The sequence below is a fragment of the Triticum urartu genome, chromosome 2A, assembly GCF_056163025.1.
Source record: "Triticum urartu cultivar PI428250 chromosome 2A, HENAU_Tu73, whole genome shotgun sequence".
In the NCBI taxonomy this organism is placed as follows: domain Eukaryota; kingdom Viridiplantae; phylum Streptophyta; class Magnoliopsida; order Poales; family Poaceae; genus Triticum; species Triticum urartu.
In genome coordinates, this window is record NC_141874.1 from 463,774,156 (window position 1) to 463,780,088 (window position 5,933).

Consider the following 5,933-nt stretch of genomic DNA (forward strand, 5'->3'; position numbering starts at 1 on the left):
GGTGGACGACGGCGCAGCAGGAGCGGGACAAACCACGCAAGGTTTTCTTTGACAACTATCTGTAAGAGAAGTAATTCTGTAAGTGCTCGTTTGAATTGGAGGATTCCAACAATGCAGGAATAGGAAATAGACAGGAATAGGATAGGAATGCACGTGCAAAACAGAGAATTTAAAAACACAGGATTTCTGCCAATCTGGGTGTTTGATTCACAACAATTGGAAGATCACAGGATGCAAAGAAGCATGGTGAGATTAAGTCAAACCACAAGAAAATGTACGGTTATAATGCTATTATGCTACTATCTCTTAGTCTTGTGCTTCATGAATAGGAATTTGAAAAGGAGGACAAGTGAAAATTAGAATTCCTACATTTTTTTCTTTCAAGGAGACACTAAAGGAACAAATCCGTGTGCTCAGTGGACAATATATATAACATGTAGAGTAAAAAAGAGATGCAACAAGTGTACAATCTCTTTGGTGAAGCCATGTCGATCTCAGCGTGATTGGCTTGGCCGGTGAGGATGCTACGGCTGACTTTGCTGTTGGAGGAGGGGAAGAAGATCTTAGGTGTCTGGAGATGGAGCCCGAGGTACTGCCCCGCTGTGATGGAGGGTTTCGTCGTTGGAGCAGCTCTGGTGAGTTGTACGATGCCGAGGCTGAAGCAGGACAAGAGAGACGACGAACAACGTTAACCTGAGTGGAATTCTAATAGCATCTCCAATACATGACGTAAAATACATAACCACAAAGTGCTAGATGTAAAATAGATCAGCCGCTCATCTCTGAACTTAACTGTCGAAACTGAACTTAACTGTCGAAACTGAACTTAACTGTCGAAACTGAATTTTGTTGTCGAAACTGAATTTTGCTGTCGAAACTGAACGCACTAGCAAGGTGAGGCTACACATCGGTCGACTGACTTTTTCATCTCTGGTCAGTCGATTTTGCAGCCGTTGGGTACGAAATCAAGGGCCTGCAGTTCATCTTCAACCTCCACCCCCTGAGCCGCCAGCCACCACCGGCCAAACAGCAGCCCCCCGTCACCCGCGGCCGGCAGTGCGCCGCCCCTCCCGTCCCGAGAACACTCCCCATCATCGGTCCGCCGCCGCCCCGGCCATCCCTCTAGGCTCCCCCATGCCGAGCTTTTTCTCCGGCGATCCCCACGCCACCACCCCGCTAATGCCCCGCCACCGTCGGCGACCACCACCCCCATCCTGAACCCTAAGATAGATAGTGGGGTACCTCTCCAGCGAGCCCCCCTCCCCGCTGCGGCTGGTTCTTCCTTCACCCCAGCGAGGCCCCCCTCCCCCCACCCCCTGAAAATCGACTGACCCAAAAGTCGATTCAGTCGACTGAAGTGTAGCTAAATCGGAGCAGCATCGCAAGCAAGGGCAAGAGCGAGAGCAGCAGCGCGAGCAAGAGAAATAGCAAGAGCAGACCAGGCAGGGGACCGAGAGCAAGAGCAGAGCAGTAGCACGAGCGAGAGCTAAAGCAGCAACAATTCCTACCGGTGTGGATGTCGCCGCCGAGGGAGCAACGCCGTGGAGGAAGTGGCCGGCGACGCCGTCGTGGATGGAGCCGCGCCGTGTCGGCTCGGGACCGAGCGCCGGCAGCACCATGAGATCGAATCAAGAAGAAAATGCGGTGATTAGTGTACAACCTCTTTGGTGGCGCCGATTAGGCCGCAACTTCATCCGAGGAAATAGTGATGATGATGCTCTTTCGGTGGTGCAGGTGAAGACGGCGGTGTGGGAATGGAGGTGGTGCAAAAGACGAGGGGAACGTCGGGGCAGCTCCTTGGAGGTGGAGGACGGGGTGGCTGAACCGGCGGTACGATGAGATCGATGACGGATCCTCATCCGGTACGGTGGATGAGGGACGTCGAGGTGTTGTTGTGGACGACGTCGTCGGGGAAGAGGCTCCGGCTGGGTGGCGGACGGAGCAGGGTGTGGGGTTTCGTCGCGGGTTTTCGCGGCCTTGGTGTATGAATGGGTGGGCGGATGGGATGGCAGTGGGGAACCATGGCTTAGAGATGCGCTTGTCCGAAATGTGGGGTAAGTTACGAAAGTACCCCCACTGATTTGAGGCAGTTCTTTTGGTTCAGGGGTACCACGGGCATTTCACGTGTCGGGATTTCATAGGAGGTGGGAGTTTTCGCGTGCGTTGTAATTTCGGAATAGCAAGGCACGGGTTGAGATGGAGGGAGTTGTCGGAGCACAACGAGACAAAGATATATCTTAAATATTTTGGGCTAACAAGGCACGGGTTGAAATTTCCGGACAATCCTAACGTGTACTGTACCAAATCAATGCGCACTACAAATGTCACTCAAAACTTTGAATTCATGTTATGTTCAATTAAAATATTTCGCTACGTGTATAATGCATGCAACCTACTACTCAAATGAACGTTTTAGTGCATTCCAAACGTATATACTACCGCTTCAATATGAACTAAATTTGAATTCGTTTCTCTATTTGAATAAGATCTACAGTAATGATTGTTGTGAAGTCAAAGCATTTAAACTCGTTTCTCTGTTTTAATAAGATCTACAATCATCATTATTGTCAAGTTAAACCATCATTTGTGTATTATCTTCACAGCACACCACATGATTTGTCTCGAGTTACATATGAACTATGTGTACTATATGAACTCGAACTAGATTTTTTGAATCCACTTTATTTTGATTTCAAATGACATTACATTTCGAGCTCTAGCTAGATCTTCATAATCTAAACCATGTCTCATATGTATAATGTGTTTATCACATTATGTATGGTGCCCCGCCCCCTACGCCTACAAGTATTTCGATGTGAGTTGCAAACACCACACATTACCACAAATTCAAATAAAATGTGAGAATGTTTGATATATAGTATTGTTTAGATTGTTCGATATTTAGTTGTAAGCTGCAAACGCCACAAATTATCACAAATTCAAATAAAATGTGAGATTGTTTGATGTATAGTATGGTTTAGATTGTTCGGCATTTAACTGTGAGTTGCAAACGCCATGCATTATCACATTATGGTATAACATGTGCACAGCACGTGTATCACCGCTATATTCATGCATGCAATGTTTAAAACACTATGATCTCCTATTCAAATATATGAATCCGCTTTCATATCAAGTTATGATCTTTGTTAGTCTCTTACACCCACACAATCTTCTAACCTTTGTAGCTACCACTAACTTTCTCTCGTGCATGCACACGCCCTCCTCGCGCTCCCCCTCCCTCGGCATTCTATCCACCGGGCACATTCATTTTTTTCTTTAGGTCGTTCTCCCAGAGTCTCCACAACTCCTTTCCGACACACACCGATCGATAAACCTCTCCAGCGATGCCTGCCTACAACGTACACACACACCTTCAATCTCCTCCTTTATGTGTTCTTGCCTCGTGTCTCTCATACGGTCAGACACACGTGTAAACTCTCGCCCCTCTTTTCATCGATCTCACAACCGCACACTCCTCCCCCTATCTAGCTAGTAGTTGGGCCTCTCGCACCACCTCCTAGCTCCATTCTCTCTGTCTATCCGTCTCGCCGGGCCCTATTTGCCTCTAACAAATGGACGTACACCGACCGATCTCTCGCTATACATATAGCTAGCTAGGTCCTTATAAATCGTTTTTACCCACACGTCAATCGATCTACCTCATTAGTTGTGTCTCTCCCTTCCTCCGACAAACAACAATTGATCTACCAATCTAGTTAGGTTTGCTTACCAAACACATGGTTCCCCTTCATCATCCATGGATGCGTCCTGACAGATCTATCACGCACAGGCACACACAGAAACACATCCCCACTCTTATTGATAACATTGCAGTTCCACCCTCAGTTTGTCTAGTAGGCCTCTCCCACCATCTTCGAGAAGCAACTCCATCACCCATCTAGCACTCTACCCCTCTCCCTCCCTCTCTCCTCTCTCTCTCTCTGTCCCATCATATTTCCCGTCCTTCAGTTATGTATGGATGTCGACCGATCTCCCTCAAGACATAGCTGGGTCTCTCCTTCTCAACACATATATGAGTCATTCTACCTCTATAGTTAGGCCTCTGCCTACCCCTCCCCCCTCCCACCCCCCCCCCCACACACATCGATACATCGAGCGCTCTAGTCATGTCTCCCTGCCACACACAAACTTGACATGTGCCCTCTAACGTTCTGGTAGGCCAGTCGCCCTATATCTTTAACTTGCACACACACACAATTTCGATGGCTCTCTTCATCGATCTCGCACCCACCCACTTGATCCTCTCTTCGACTCTATCGATAGCTATGACCCCTCCCTCTCTTCTCGTGGATTGCCCGACCCTCTATGTATGATATGGATAGGCCTCCATTTCACACACATTGCATGCAAAATTTTGTTTGAGATGTCATCGACACATATTCCCACAAATAATTCACGAAATCAACCCCCCACCCCCACCCCAAAACAAAAAACACTCACGAACGCGGTTTGTATCTCTCACACACACCCACGTAGGTGGGGGACGTGCACAAAGAGAAGAGGTGCATGCACAGCGCACGTACTCCCATCTCTTTCCCAACCACACCCGCGCGGGTACACGGTGGAGCTCATTTCTGTACGAAAAAGTCAGCCCACGTGGTAATTTGGCATGTGTACTGGTTGTCCACTTGGTGGAGGGAGGATCGTCTACCACGGGTGAACAAACAAATTGCGACTTGACGTGTTATGTTAAAAAAAGAGGCAAACCATGTGGGGCCTACCTTAGAGGCAAGGCTCTATACACTGGAGTACTTTTGATGTGTCCCGTCAACTCGCAGAACGAGGAGAAGCTTGCTTAGTACGCCGTCTCCCCCATTCCTAAATATAAGTCTTTGTAGAGATTTCACCATGAACCACATACAGATGTATATAGATGCATTTTAAGTGTAGATTCATTCATTTTGTTCCGTATGTAGTGGAATCTCTACAAAGACTTATCTACTAGTAATAGCTAGCCCCCACTACTAGGAATTCTCTATCCTCTCCTTGAGCTACATCATCAAAATTGATGTAGCCGTTAGATGAAGTAAATCAGTCCATAATAGCCGTCTGATCTAGACGTTGAGAGGCTCCGCACTAAGCCACATGCAAGCATGCAGAAATACCATGGCACATGCATGTGAGTGGGTTTTAAATCACATCAACATGTCTGCATGCAAGCATGCACCGGCAGCATGCATGTAAGTGAGCTTTTAAGTCCCATTAACATGTCAAAAAGAAAAATATAATCCCATTATGCAATAGGAGTTGGCTGATCTTTTTTCCTTACGTGGGATGACCTAAATGATGATGGGAGTTTATTTAGTTTGGCTATCACATTTGTCATGCAGTAATAGAGTTTTGTTTTAGTTCTATGAAATCAATAATTTTGCGCAGAGAGATATACCACTATTCCGTGGCAACGCGCGGGGACTCATCTAGTAATATTTAGGAACGGAGGGAGTACTATGTAAAGAGTTAGGTGTCGCACGGTGATAGTGTGAGGTGGGCCATGTAATCACTGAGCCTGCGTGTTTTCACTGCTCTTGCACGCCTCTGCTGTAAGAATGGAGAAAATTGTAATCTAGTAGTAGTACCTCCTTTTGCCGAAAGCGTGGGACATCCAGCAGTCCTACCACCTCAGTAATAAAGACCAATGAGCCGTCAAATCACATAGACCCAGCAGTAAGTTGGACGGACGAAGCAACCATCACTCTTGCGCCAGTAAGAGGTCGCGTCCGCTCTGCCCGGGCATGAATGCGGCACCGATTCTTTGGAGCGGCGCTGACCGTTTCGGGCGAGAAGCGCGCGCGGGCGATGGAGGGGCTTTGGGTGGGCCAGGATGGTTAGGAGCGGGCGTGGCAGCTATCCGCATGTCCCTACCGGACACGCCCGGAAATGAGAGGATGCACCGACTCTCGCGGCTAAAA